This window comes from Lygodium microphyllum, chromosome 21 (genome assembly GCF_053477565.2).
Source record: "Lygodium microphyllum isolate KBCC chromosome 21, Lygodium_microphyllum_v1.1.10, whole genome shotgun sequence".
NCBI lineage: Eukaryota > Viridiplantae > Streptophyta > Polypodiopsida > Schizaeales > Lygodiaceae > Lygodium > Lygodium microphyllum.
The window spans coordinates 24,520,342-24,536,388 of record NC_141155.1 but is presented as its reverse complement, the minus strand read 5'-3'; positions in this window follow the sequence as shown (position 1 = coordinate 24,536,388).

Sequence of the window (16,047 nt, the reverse complement as noted above, 5' to 3'; positions counted from 1 at the left end):
TCTACACCAAAATGCCCAAAGTATGCTCAACCGCAAGTCAAAAGAGATCAACTAATTGTGATCCAAGTACCCCGCAAACCCAAACAATGGGTAAAGCGATATTAAACCAACAAAAATAGATGTAAAATTGATATTTCAAAAATTTTCAAATTTGTTGGTAATTTTTTAAGCATCAAATAGCCACTCAAGATCAAATGCACGTAAACTACCTTTGCACATCCAATGCATCCATCATAATCACTATACTACGAGCATGGTGTAGCATAAATATCCTCCAAAATGATGGATTTATCACAATGTTTGATATAGTCGATCAAAATACTCCACATAAAGGAGCTCCAAGATCTCCAAGCTATCTCATTGAAGATTTTCTCTCTCTTCTTTCTCTATCTTTGTAATGGTAGACCTCCTACCTAAAGGCCCACTTGAGCCCCTTCTTAAGGCTTGTGCTTGCAATAAGCAAGTCCCTCGCTTCCAAATGGCAAGCTATCACCCCTTGATTAAGTAGGCCCTTTCTTACATACATTAAAACCCATGTACCAAAATATCTTTTCAAGCATCAAAATCCAAGCTATTTGACTTGATTTCTAGCTACTAATGGATGCCCAAATGCATCCAAATCGGGCAATTAAGCCCAAGGATCAATCCTCGATGTTTCCTCAAACCAAAACACTTGTTTGCTTAAATGTAGATATCAATTATGAGAATATTACCTCTATCAAGATGCATAGAGTAATCATAATTTTTTGTAGAAGAAGCTTGAATCCTTTGTCTTTGCAATGAAGCTTCACTTCTTATGCTCCTCGCTCCAAGCATGAGCCTCCAAAAAGGCAGCTCTAATACTGGTTCACACAAAGAAGCAATGGTGGGATGCAAGGTAGAATCACAAGGAAACAATGGTGGGATGTAAAGAGGATGTAAATTTGGTGGTTATTACAAGACTTGTGTTTCCACAAGTGAATTTTGCTTCATACTTGGAAACTTATGCATATTGTGGTTAAGCAAGAAGTGGTACATTGTCGCCACTTATAGTTTTGTAGTTGGGTATAAGGCAACTTTGGCAAAAATTACTGTTGTTTTCTTTTTACTCGAATACATTTAGGTTAATTTGGGTGTTAAAGAGCTATGTAATACCGCCATCTTATTGATAGGACATAGTACATTGGATATCGCTGGTGTTAAATGCTTGCATTGAGCACATAAAGGTGCATTATCATCATGCCAAGGATATACTTTTTGAATAAGAGATCAACTTAACCTATGTACCAACGCATGAAACCTTGTAGATCTTTTCACAATGGCTTTGCCTCATGAGAAATTAAAAGTTTTTCACAAAGTTTTGGGCTTAATTCCATTAAGTTTTCCACTTTTCTATACATGAGTATCAACCCTTGTTCACCACATCAATCTTCTCTTAGATGTGTGCGTGCAATCAACCCTAAATTCAATGTTTCATCAATGAATAGGAAATTATAAAGGACTTGTAGCTTAATGCATCAAACATTGCACAATTTACATCAAGATCTTATTATTTATTTTACTAGCAAGAACTTATGATCTTATGATTTTTTTACTCATAAGAACTTATGTCCCAAAATTCAAGGTTTTGAAAAAATGTTAAGTTATTCAAATGTATGAACATCATAATCAAATTCAAGGGGCTTGAATGTTGTTGGCATCATGTAAGTAAATTATTATCCCTCTTGAATTATGATACCATCAATCTATAATTGCCTCAAACTCATTAGTGAAATCTAGAAGTTTCATTTGGGACTACCATTGAGACACTTTTTAAGGCCCTCAAACATGGATTGATGATTTATCTCCCATACGATTTGGATTTCTTTATCCAATAGGCTAGTCCAAGGTGTAGTGGTATTGGCATAGCCCTTCATGATAACTCTATACCATCTGAGACCAAGATATCTTGATATTTTCTTAACAAAATTTAGGAGAGAACAAGCTCAAACATCTTTCACTTTTTTTGGGTCAACAAATATCCCTGATTCTTATACAATATACCCTGAAGCCGCATTTTGTGATGGGGTATATTAAGAGGGCCAATGTTCCTATTAACGTAATGTATTTCAAAGGTCTAGATAGGCTATTTAACACTACCAATGAAAGGCTTTGACTGGCATCCAAGGTAGCTTTCAAACTAGACTAACCATGGGGATTCGTTTTCAATTATCCATAAAGCTTGTTCTTATGAAAACAAGGGTTTCTCCTCTGTATAATTGAAGGGAAAAAGGAAGGGTGCACATGTGTTAGAGTCATGTACTATTGATAGTGTGTTTACTAAATGAGGGTCACCATACATCACTACAAAGTTTTTTCTACGTGTACTTAGAAAAACAAAAGGGGAGGGGGGGTGTTAGCCAAGGAAGGGCCATGAGTAAGAAAAATTCACATAATCCTAAAGCATGGAAATAGTGAAGTCAAGATGTATGTTACCCTAAGGTAAGGAAGATGGAAACATACTACCATTAAAGGGTTAGGAGAGGGAAAGAGGTTCTATTCCCATACCGAGAAATTTGTAATTGTATATAACTTGTGGACTTATATGAGGGCTAAGGTTAGAGGAGAGAACCAATTATGAATTTGGGGCTTATTATGTGTGACACTTATATGAGGGCTAAGGAAGGAGGAGAGAACCAATTATAAATTTAGGGCTTATTATGTGTGACACTTAATACATTGAAGCAGCAAAAAAAAGGGGGGGTTGGATTGGATAGGTTGAAGAGGGTTTTTTTTTTAATTGGATAGATTATAGAGCGCATTTCCTTTAAACATGACTTTAAGGTAGGTTGAAGAGGGTGTTACCAAAAGACATGACTTTTGCATACTTCAACTTTAAGCATGTCCATCATTCATCTCAACATTTTCAACATATAATCACAAGTAAATTGAACTTTAAAATGAGAGAAAAATAGTTGCTACAAGTTCTAGCAAAATCAATATGTCTAGAAGATACTTTTCCATTACAAAGAGTGCAAATTCATCAAAAGCATACTGGAATATGGATTAGGAACCCAACTGGTACCTGCAAATTGACCAAGACCATAAATTAGTAAGAAATAATTAGTAAAATTGGGTTACAAGTGTCAAATCCACTTCTAGTGACTATCCCCTTCTTTAACCCATATAAAAGTTTACCTTTGACGAATCCATGCTACATGTAATTGTTGCATGCTATGAGATTCACTATTGCAAATTTGGAGCTTCATCCCCAAAAGCATTATGCAACCCCTGTAATGAGTATTGTGGTGGTGGTAAAGACAAGAGGGTAAGGAGAGGGTAGATGATAGAGTGTATGGTGAGAAATAACAAGAGGGAGAAGCTCACAATTTCAAGTCTTCAATGGCAAAGCATTAATATATAGATTGTAGCTTGAGTGTGTACTAAATCAGGAAGCTTAAATGGAGCCAATGGTAAAAAATAATAGTATTTAGATGGAGAGGGAAATGAGGGAAGTTTATGGTTGTGTTGAATCCTTACCTGAGATATATCTAGGAGCATATCTTTATATCCTAGTTACCTTGAGAGGGGGCATCATGGACTAGTCTAGCTCAAGAAGAGAAGCTAGCAATCAACATGGAATGCAACGCTAGTTCATGTGGTTCAATAATGATAGTGTGGACCATACATGGAACATTTGGTCTTCCATTCATCATGCACCACCCAGAGTTCCACAAGTATGGCCACTAGCACAAGGCACAAAATTGACAGCAGAAGAAATCCACATGTTGGAGAGTGGTGGGTTTGTCTTACAAAAGGCAACACAAGAAGTGGATGCTAATGAGGGCTCACATAGATATTGGAGAGGTGTTTCACAAGCTGCAAGGAAAAGGATAGACTCGCCATTAGCTCTAGATGCAACTACGAATGGCCATGCAGTGGTGAAGCCCTTGAAGCATGAAGTTTTCAAACTAGAGACACCTAACTCAAGTATCTTGTAGGAGCGTTATGATGTGCACATTGCAAAGAACCCAACATGTAATTGTTGAGATTTCATGGAGTGTGTAGCAAAAGGAAAAGCATATTTGGCATGCAAGCACCTATACTATATGTACCTTCAAGTATTTGGAATGGATGCAAATATAAACATGTTTATACACCAAACCATGCGTATGAAAGAAGGCGTACACATCGTATTTGGAAGCATAAGAACTTTTTGAGGACCACCTATACTATGACAAGCAAAGCAACACCAATATTACCTCTTAGCACAATGCATTTTATTGTGTTGAGAAAATACTATCATACAATTTACTTGGTTAGCTTATGTCAAAATTTTGACAAGCTTTTGGTGACCTTCTCTCTCTTAGTTTGTCAAGCAATAGCACTATTGCTAGAAGTTAAAGCAATATAAATGTACATTTGGATTGCTTGTATGAAATGTATTGTATCGAATTCATTAGGGGGAAGAGAGAGGGGAGGAGGGGAGGGAGCTATCAATCCATTGTAGTTAAAGTTCAAACAATCCTTCCAAAGTGGCCGCATATATATATATATATATATATATATATATATATATATATATATATATATATATATATATATATATATGAGAGAGAGAGAGAGAGAGAGAGAGAGATAGAGAGAGAGAGAGAGAGTCCAAGATGGAGAGAGAGAAGTATTTATGATTAAAGATATATATATATATATATATATATATATATAGAGAGAGAGAGAGAGAGAGATAGAGAGAGAGAGAGAGAGTCCAAGATGGAGAGAGAGAAGTATTTATGATTAAAGAGAAGTGTTTGTTACAACGCATGTCATAATTTGATGTGAGGCATTATTATACAATGTGGACTGATCGCATGCATGAGAGAGACAAATACACACACACACACACACACACACACAGAACGTACAAAGAGAGAGGGAAATTTTGTAGGTATTGAGAGAAACTGAAAGAGAGTAAAGTGATGGAGCAATTTGAGAGAGTGATAGGTGTGGACCATGATCTACCGTTTTGGGTTGGTCACACAAATGTATCCATGTTGCATGCATGAGAGGGATACACGACATAGAGTGCTATTCGAGAATATGTTAAAAGAGAGAGAGAGAGAGAGAGAGAGAGAGAGAGAGAGAGAGAATCATTTACATGACATGGAGAGCTATTCGAGCAGATGTTAAAAGAGAGAGAGAGAGAGAAGAGAGAGAGAGAGAGAGAGAGAGAGAGAGAGAGAGAGAGAGAGAGAGAGAGAGAGAGAGAGAGAGAGAGAGAGAGAGAGAGAGAGAGAGATCGTTTACATGACATGGAGAGCTATTCGAGCAAATGTTAAAAGAGAGAGAGAGAGAGAGAGAGAGAGAGAGAGAGAGAGAGAGAGAGAGAGAGAGAGAGAGACACACACACACACACACAGAGCTAGTTTGCAATTATATATGCTATTTACTTCATCACATTGTCCCCTCTAAAATCAAGATGCTGATGTATTTTAGTTCTTATTGCCACTTCCTTAACCATCCTTGCTACTACTCGAAGTGTGGGGCTAATTTCTTGTTATAGTTGACTCAAAAGCTTCTCTGCACTAGGTCCTACACCATGGAACTTTTTACCAAACAATTAATGCATGCCATTTCGTGCTCTATAGTAGAGCATTGGCCAAATCACTAGCACATGCATTGTACAAGCTAAAAGATCCTTTGAATCCCTCCTCGATCAACCAACTTACATGCATTGGCTCTGCTAAGTCTGTGGTTGGTATATGAGTAATGTCCTCTACCACCTAGACAAATACCAACATGAGAGGGTATGGAGCATGAGAAAACAACTACACCACACATCACATCCTATTCTTACATATTATTCTTACCTTGGCCAAGCGTCACCTCCAACATGGATATCTAATATGCCACTAACTAAGCCAGCAATCCATTGCTAGAATACTGCAATGCACAACTTTCCTTGAGGCCCACCAAGCCCAAATGAATCAATATTGCACTGTTGCATCATCTTCCATGGCTGCACATCTCCCCATACGGCACAAATGCTTATGCTTTTCTTAAAAAATCTTGTGCACATACCATGATGTGTGTATTTGGAGACTTTGTACCCAATGAAATAAGTGAGATCTCTCTCTTCCTTGCATTATGTTGTCCAAATCACCATTGAACACTATGAGGATAGCCCTCCAGTTGTTGGCGGTTGCCTCATCTGGCATGAATCCTTGAAAATCGATGCTTGGGTGGCCACACTTCTCCATCACTTTATTCAAAATTTTCCAAAAAATTACTTATGCATCTATATCCTCTTTCTTCATCTCGCATAGTGCTAGAGTCATCAACTCTTGTATACTACAGGAACACAATATAGAAATTGAAGTTTAAGGAGAACTATCTTTGTTAGATTCGTGTTGTGATGGTAAAATCATGTAAGATATTGCATAGGTCCCCAGTTCCATTCCTTCACATATGATTCACTAAGTCAACCCTTGAAGCTGGCATAGTCATTGACATTTTCAATATAAAGCACCTTCTATCATTGTCAACGGCTCGTCTTGGAAAATGCTACCATGGAAAAATTTATATGCACAATGTTGCTTTAACTTCAGAAGATGGGATTCCACCCCTTGATTACTCTTAGTGCATGCTACACAGACCATGTGTTTGAACCTACATGCACGAAATACTAAACATCATATGCATGGCTTTTTTATGATATTTATGAGATGCATGGTATAAATGAATGGAATAATATGTTACTTATGCGATGGTTACATGAAGCTTTGATCACAGCCTCTCGTGAAGGGGTGGAGGTCTCTACTAAGGAGTGGGAATTCTCAAGGGGATGTAGTCCAAAGGTGACCACATGTTTTATAAGCTGTCATATCTAGATTTTATATGTGACAACTAATCTAACCATTTCAATGTACATTATAAAATATGCAGTGCGGCGTCATCCTACGGGTGACATTTCCGTGTCGAGCACATCCGACAAAATGGGCTCCACAACAGATTGTGGTATCATGGCAAAGTTCGAGCAATAGAGCCAATGGCAAGCCATGGATCCAAACACTGTTATAGATGAGATGGAGTATCTTGGAAACTTGCAAAGTGTTATCTCAGTGGATTACCATAGCTTCTCCATGATCATATTCGATGTGTAGTGGTTCAAAGTGGTACTAGAAGGACAGGGGACCCTTCGATGAGTTCCATCTGGATTTCTCAAAATAGATTCCAAAAAAAGATGGACTGATTTGCAGACACGTTTGTCTTGCTAGCCCATTGTGAACAGGTGTATGAATAACTTTTTTTAAATTTTATGATGAGACAGATATGTCACAAATATTGAATCTCTCTTGTATGTGATTTTGAACATGTAATTTTCTATCCAGACCCCTGATAACCTCGATGGTAGTATGTTGTGCCTTTAGCTCCCCGAAGTGCGAGAGTGTAAGATGAAAGCAATGTTCCCAACGTAGATGAGGATAGTATGCAAATGGAGGGGTTGATATTGCAAGGGGTAGAGGTCAAAGATGGCTTGGAGCGTGTAGAATCAGGAAATGGATGACTGAAAGATAGGAGGCCATGAATTCTTTGAGAACGAGATGGACTCATCCTTTTGTGGTGACATGTCTATCGACCTTCCAGTGTATGCGGAGTTGTGCTAGGAGATTGACATGGGACCATACACTACGTCATACTTGCAGCATCCGCCTTACTCAAGTCATGAATCACTTATAAGGGTACTCTAGGATATGCATTTTAAGTAGCCTCATTTTTTTTGCAGTTATATTACCGTGCTTTGCTTTATTCTTTATATTGATTATGCTAACATCACTTTCTGTCTGTGTAGGTGACCTTTGACGATATTTGGAGAGCACAATGAGTCGAGGGATGAGCAACAAGGAGTTGCAAGAGATATTCACACGTATGTCTCCAAATCAGATGGCTTGATTCAGAGATATGGCGGACTAGGAGCTGTCTCAAACACCATCAATTTGTTCCATTAGATCTACTTCAGCATGCTTTGATGCTTTGGTTTCTAGTAGAAGAGGTCGACGCTCCATACTTGGGCTGGACGAAGAGAGTGGTTTTAGGGGATGCTTCCAAGACGTGGATGTGGTGAGCCCACGGTCGACGGGCTCGAGATATAGGTGCTACTCCTCGCTCTCATGCAGGTTCGAGAGAGGATGGCTCAAGTGGTTGTTGTGGAGGCACCGATGCAATGTCTCCGTCTTGTCGTTCTGGTGGAGTTGCATCACCTGTAGGATTTGTCACACATATGGGAACGTCTACTCTAATGACTCCAACTTTTGCTCAGTCGTCCGTAGGTGGCACTCCTATGGGTGCTACTCCAAGAGATACCACCCCAGTGGATACACTAGATGTACAGGGTCTCCTAGTTATGCCCAGGAGGGCGGTCGTAGGTGGGAGAGGACACATCTTATACATACCCTAGAGGGGTATGGATACCTTGTAGATGACAGGATAGGAGCCGTGATCATGAATGATAAGGGGCGCAGGGTGATGTCTCATATGAGAGAGTTGTGCCGACAAGTTTTTCGGCGCAACGTCTTGGACCATTGGAAGAACATACCCAAGGGGAGGAAGGACTACATTGCATGAGGAGTTTTCGGTACCCACCAGAGCAGAGAGGTTTTCCACAGACTAGATGATGGAGTGCACACGTATGTACATGTCACACAAATGATCGGACGCGTGCAAGGCACCCAAGAGTGGCACCTCAAAGCCCGAGTGGCTAGATGTAGATGACTGGCGGAGACTCGGGGAGGAGGCTACAGATTCTCCAAGAAGTTGGAGACAGCAACGCGAGGCAACGAGGGCACGACTGGAGGCAAGGGTGGTCCATGGGGTGGTCCATCATCTTAGGAGTAGCGGCCATAAGACTTATCTGGAGGACTTTGTAAGTTTTTCTTTTGTTCTTCTTGCTTTCTTTTTTGCAATATCGCTTGTACTGACAATCGTGCTTCTAACAATTGTATTTTGTTTTCTTTGCAACACTCCATTACAAACCACGATCCCATCGGCCTAGAGACACGGTCTCACTGCATTGATCGATAGATTGTATGCATGCGGCAACCCAGTAAGTCACTCATATTTCTTGTCCGTAGTTACTATTTTTATTAAAATGCATTATGTATGGTGGATTGATGTGTTTTGTTTTTTTTCTCAGACTTTGTTCAATGCTCCTTTGCATTGGGATGAGCTTTTGGATGGTGAGGATCTATAGCTCGCGCTTAGATTCGTGGAGCACATCCTCTTCCTTTTTGGTCCAGTGATTTATGTTGGCATCTTCTATGTACTATATTATTATCATCCTTTGTATCTTGCCATGATTCCATGAGTTTTCATCAACGATCTTATATTTACTCTATGTATCAGCCATGTGGGTTCAAGTAAATTTTGTGCTCATTTTGACGACCATTGCACACTTAACATTTAATCTGTTTGTACTACCCTACCACCAAAAAAAAACTTTGTAAAACCGTTGCTATTAGTGCCGCAAATTTGCACGCATCGCTATTAGTGTCACAATACGCGTCGCAAACAGTCACTATTGGCGTCAGTATCTATGTCAATATTTGCATCATTTTTGTGATGCAAATACCGATGCCCATACTGATGCCAATAGTGATGGTTTCATGGAGACACTAATACCGGTGCATTTAGCAATGATGGGGGCAATTTTTTTAAATGAACAATTTTGTCACTTTGAACGTCGGTATGAGGATTGTATCTTGTAGTGTCACTAGTCTTCTAGCCACAATCATTTGCAAGTGTCAAGATCCAATTGCACTAAAGTCTCTTACCATTTCTTGTATAGTGTTTTGCACCTCTTTGACATTAGCTCTACACGTACCTCTTTACACCTCATGGTTATGTATGCCTTGATGGATGAACAGTCTTGACATTGTGCTTACTAACATTACATAATACACTACACACTTACACTTGGAGAGCAGGATGGAGGGATGCTTACAATAGAAGCATCCAAGGCTTCCAAGACCATCAGCAAACATTCTAATAACCATTATGTTAGTATTAATTTTTCTTGCACAGCATCTAATGCAATGGGATTTAATCAGTATGATTTACTCATAATAGGGTACAAAGACTAGGTCATACTATCCCACAATCCTTTTAATGACTTTGCAAATGAAAAGTCTTATATGTCCATGTCACCTGGTTTAGTGAGCCAAAAATTGAGAAGCCAGCACAACTTCTATTTGGACACTCTAGTTCTCCGATGCATTTGCTTCAATGAATGGTACCGAGAAGGCCATCAATGTTGATGTGGGCTTTGTCCAGCAATGGCCATCGTACTTTTGCTCCATACACTCCATTGGATGCATATTGTTTACTACTACCGGTGGAAGCTCATATGTCACATTGCCATCATACAAAACTAGGATCTTATCTTTCTTTATAACACTCATATTCTAAGGCAAACGATGTAACACTCAATGTCACCCTCCCAAATACATTATGTACTCAGCCACACTTGCAGTATAAGAGGATGGTCATATTCCCTCCTCTTCCACATCAAGCATGATTGGGATGGTCTTGTGTTTCACCATGTCGTCGGAGGGGGTGGTGGGGCTTCCATAGTGATTGTTGTTTTCTAAAAGCTGCAAGGGCTCTAGGTGAGGTCTACTATGGGGAAGGCTATAATATATGCCCATTTTTTTGTTCGACAAGATAGTCTTGCGAGACCAAGGTGTCTAGAACATATACTTGGCCAGCCTCATGGTCATTATTGCAATGGATCGGTGTGCTTTGTATTCGTCCATTTGCATGGATGATAGCAAGAACACAATAGCCATTGGCATTAAAAAAATCTTCCTCCTTCAACATCAAGAACTAACTACTGATGTAGTGCATAATAGGTTTGGCATAGAGGGGCCACATATATGTAGACCTTGGTATTTGGTGTAGTATGCTAGATATAGGTGAAAGTGAAAGACTTAGTGTGGGGGTGGATGTCATGTATGAAAGAGAGAGAGAGAGACAAGAGGATATATAAAGCATGTGTGCGTGAGAGAGAGAGAGACAGAGACAGAGACAGAGAGAGGGAGGGAGGGAGATTGTGTGTGTGTGTGTGTGTGTGTGTGTGTGTGTGTGTGTGTGTGTGTGTGTGTGTGTGTGTGTGTGTGTGTGTGTGTGTGTGTGTGTGTGTGTGTGTGTGTGTGTGTGTGTGTGTGTGTGTGTGTGTGTGTGTGTGTGTGTGTGTGTGTGTGTGTGTGTGTGTGTGTGTGTGTGTGTGTGTGTGTGTGTGTGTGTGTGTGTGTGTGTGTGTGTGTTCCAAATATGAGAGAGAAAGGGGGGGAGAGAGATAGAGAGAGAGAGAGAGAAAGGAGCATAGATGAGGACGCAGAGAGAGAGAGGGCAAGAGTAAGGGTAAGGGAGAGAGGTGTACATACTTGTGAAAGTAAATATTTCACAACGTGGAGGGGGGGAGGGGGGAGGGGGGAGGCTATGTCATTGGGAGGTGTGGCCTTATATAACTACTTTGGGAGAGTGGAGTATTAAATGCATCTTAGAGAAAGAGAGAGAGAGAGACTGAGAGACTGAGAGATATGTGTAGTATGAAGAGAGACCCGCAAGGGGGGGAAGAGGGGTGTTTGACATATTTTTCTTCATCAAATATGGGGGTGTTGATGACCCCTTCTTTGGCGATAAAATGATCCTAGCCCACACACACTCTCTCTCTCTCCAATGATCCTAGCCCACACACTCTCTCTCTTCCATCCCCTCTATAAAAAAAACCCATATAACTAACATATGCGAGCATCGGCAACCCCATCTTCAGTGATCACAAAACCATATTAGCCCACACGCACTCTTCAATCCCCTCCATAAAAGACCCATATAACTAACATATTAAGATACTAACATATCAATTAATATACTAATTAATTAATATTACTATACTAACATATTGATTTATACTAATATATTAATTAATATAAAAATTAATTAAAATACTAATATACTAATTAATAATACTTAATATTGATATATTTGTTAATTAATACTAACTAATATTCATCAATTGACACTTATTCTTCATTTTAGTAATTTATTACTTATTAAATCACTAAATAATTAAAATTTAATTATTAAGTTATATAAATTAATATTAATATATTCATTATTTAATACTAACAAATATTATTATTAATTAATATTTACATATTAATTGATTTATACTAATTAATTTTAATTAGTACCAATAACTTATTAATTAATTTTAAATAATAATCATTAGTTGATTTATACTAACTTATATTAATTGATATATACTCGTTAATACTATTTAATATTTAGTAATTATTTTACTAATTAATATTACTTGATTAATATACATTGATATAAATAAGTAATGAATTAATTTTCATTAATTGATTTATACTAGTCAATATTAATATACTCATTAATTCATAAAAATTAATTTATTTATACTAGTTCATATTAATAAAGTAACTAATTAATATTTATTACTTGATTTTTACTCATTAATATTAATTAACTAAAATACTAATAAATATAAAATAAAATATATTTATAAATTAATTAATCATAATAAACTAATTAATATTGATTGATAATAATAATATAATTAATAAACTGATTGATATAAATTAACTAACTAATTAAAATCAAACTAGCAAACTAATTGATATTAATTAACTAACTAATTATAAGTTGATTGATAGTAATTAAATACTTAATTAAAACTTATTGATTAATTAAAATTTGAATTACATAAACACAATGACCATCAAATACCAATTATGATCTAGGTGAACACAGTGGTTGGGTATGAACGAATCCCAGTAGAGACTCTCCGTGAGAGAGAGAGAGAGAGAGAGAGAGAGAGAGAGAGAGAGAGAGAGAGAGAGAGAGAGAGAGAGAGAGAGGGAGGGAGGGAGGGAGGGAGGGAGGGAGGGAGGGAGGGAGGGAGGGAGAGAGAGAGAGAGAGAGAGAGGGTATGTTCATGTGGGGGAGATTTTTCCACCTCCCAAAATTACTAACTAACTAAAATAATTAATATTAACTATTTAATTAATTCAATACTAACTAGCAAGTTAAATTAATATTAACTAACTAATTTAATAAATATTAATTAACTATTAATAGTAACTAATTTGATAATAATATATTAGTAATAATTATTATAAAATTAATTAAATTAATAATATTAATTTAACATGAATATAATATTTAAAATAAATTATAATAACTAATTTATATAAAGAATTGCAATGTGGATAAGGGGAGGTGTCCTTTTATAGGCAAAGAAGAGAGAATATATATATATATATATAAACGAATTGCATAGGCAAAGAAGAGAGAAAATGAGAGAGAGTGAAAGAGTAATGAGAGCGAGAGCATGAAATATGTGGAATTTTTTCTTGCTAAGAAGGGGATTCCAAGCCCCTTCTCGGGCAAAAAATAAAGCCACAAGTGGGACTTGTGATTTTTTTTTTTGCTCGAGAAGGGGTCACCATTTCATCTATATATATATATATATATATATATATATATATATCTCTCTCTCTCTCTCTCTCTCTCTCTCTCTCTCTCTCTCTCTCTCTCTCTCTCTCTCTCTCTCTCTCTCTCTCTCTCTCTCTCTCTCTCTCTCTCTCTCTCTCTCTCTCTCTCTCTCTCTCTCTCTCTCTCTCTCTCTCTCTCTCACATTGGAGGTAGAGAGGTGAGAGTTTTAAAGTCATGATATGGTCATGTTGGTTACTATTTACATATCACACTTGTTGGCTCCATTTAGAAAGTGCACTTTTTGAAATTAGTATTTCATGCTTTAAATGCATATATATGTGATATATATTCTAGCATACATGTAATCAAATGTCAGTTACAATAGAATTATCACTCTAGAATTCACAAAAGATGGTATTATTACAAATGAGTGGATACAAGATACATCAAGATCCCTAATGAGAGGTCAGTATGAGATCTAATGTTGTTAATATATTGTAGAGATGTTTTTTTGGCATTTAGTAGATTCCTAATCCCTTATATAAATACCACATACTATAGGTGGCATACAACATGGCAGGGCTTTTTGGAGCTCATTTTTGCAAATGTACACAGAAGAAGGGGATAGCATTTTAGATTGCAATGTGAGGTGGATGAGCTTGCATCAATAGCTCTAGATTATTCCAAGAGAAAACTTATACACCTATATTGCTTTGCCAAAGATGAAAGATTTCTAAGAGTAGAGGTAACATGTTTACATAAACTTGTACAATATTTGACTGTAATGTAGTTCTCTTTTTTGTCATACCAATACATGCATGCTCACCTTTCCATGTGCGCATGTATAGCTTCCTCCCACAACCTGAAAATTGGTTGTGTTCTATGTGAATGGGGTCCTTCTACATAGGTGGCCAAAGTAGAAGGGATCATTATTAGTGAAGCCCCTTGAAGTGGGTAGGTATTGGGTGATTTTGAGGCCAAGGCTCACTAATCTTTTGAAGGAAATATCCACATTGTTTGACATGGCCATTTGGATCTCAATGAAGGGACAACTTGAGCAAGCCACTCCAACTAGTTAGAAGTGAATGTGTGAAGCCATCAAAGCAAGCACCAACTTTTGTATTTCAATATAGACAAGGTGTGTGCAAAGCAACTCCCACAACCACTTCTTCTAGAAGGAGTTACACGAAGCCCCTTTTCTTGAAATGTTTTGATGACATTGATTGGCCATACTTTAGCCCAAAAACAATACTATTTGTGGATGATAGAGTGGAGAAGATGCATAGGAAACCATCCGATGCCTTCATATGCCCACCCCCATTTGAGGAAAACCCCATGGACAATGTCCTCTTGGAGCACATGCTTCCCTACTTAACTGAGCTAGCATGCTTCCATGGTTCAATCCTGGACTTTGTTAGGAATCACCCATTCCATCCTCTAACAATGGAACTCAATATATTTGATGTGCACAATGAATATGTACTTTCATTATTATTTGATTGTGTTGTTTTTCAAGTGCAATGGAATGAGGATAAGAGAGAATAGGAGAAAGAGATAAGAATGTGCAAATGAAGAAAATTATGTATAGGCCTTTGCTCAATTGCAATACTATAAGATGTGTAAATAAAGCATGTGCAAAGAATTGAGGGTGGGAAGGAATGTAGATGCATGCAAGTATGCGAATCTATATGTGCACAATTGATTGAGTAACAATGAGGTAATATTATTGTCCTGATATTAACTATTTGAACAATTTGAAAAACAACAAATATCACATGTCTTTGCAATAAGTGTAACAAAGGGTTTGATATCGTACTCTCTTGTAGTAAGTTCACACAATAATGCTCAATTGAATGTAGCAAAAACATGTGCAATGTAGTTTTGCTTATGTGTGCACAATTGAAGTGCTAATATATCAGGATGTAATTGCAAAACACACACATAAATGAGAGAGGAATGTGGAATGTATATATGCAGTGGGAGTAACAATGTGATATCCTCCTTATCACCCTAGTATTAACTACTAAAAGTGCCAGAGACAATGGATCTCATGCAAACCCTTGACCCTTGCAAAATTAACGAGATTGTGAAAAATGAATGCATAACATGGATCCTATTGGAGACTAAGCAAATGAGGATGAGAGAGATCAAGAGAAATAGGGGGGGGAGAGAGAGAGAGAGAGAGAGAGAGAGAGAGAGAGAGAGAGAGTGTGTGTGTGTGTGTGTGTGTGTGTGTGTGTGTGTGGAAAAAGAGAGAAGTTACTAATTGAGAGAGAGGGGGGGTGGAGAGCGAGTGAGTGAGGGAGGGAGAGAGTGTGTGTATGTGTCTTTGTGAGTGACACTCTGAGAGAGAGAGAGAGAGAGAGAGAGAGAGAGAGAGAGAGAGAGAAAGCAAGAGAGACGGTGAGAGTAAGAGAGGGAGAAAGTAGAAAGATGTTAATTGAGAGAGAGAGAAAGATAGAGAGAGAGAGAGAGAGAGTTGTACTTGAGGTACTTAACATGGGAGGAGAAACATGATGGGGACAGTGGTGGTGGAAGCAGTGGGGGTGGTGGAAATGGAGGTGGTAGTGGCAA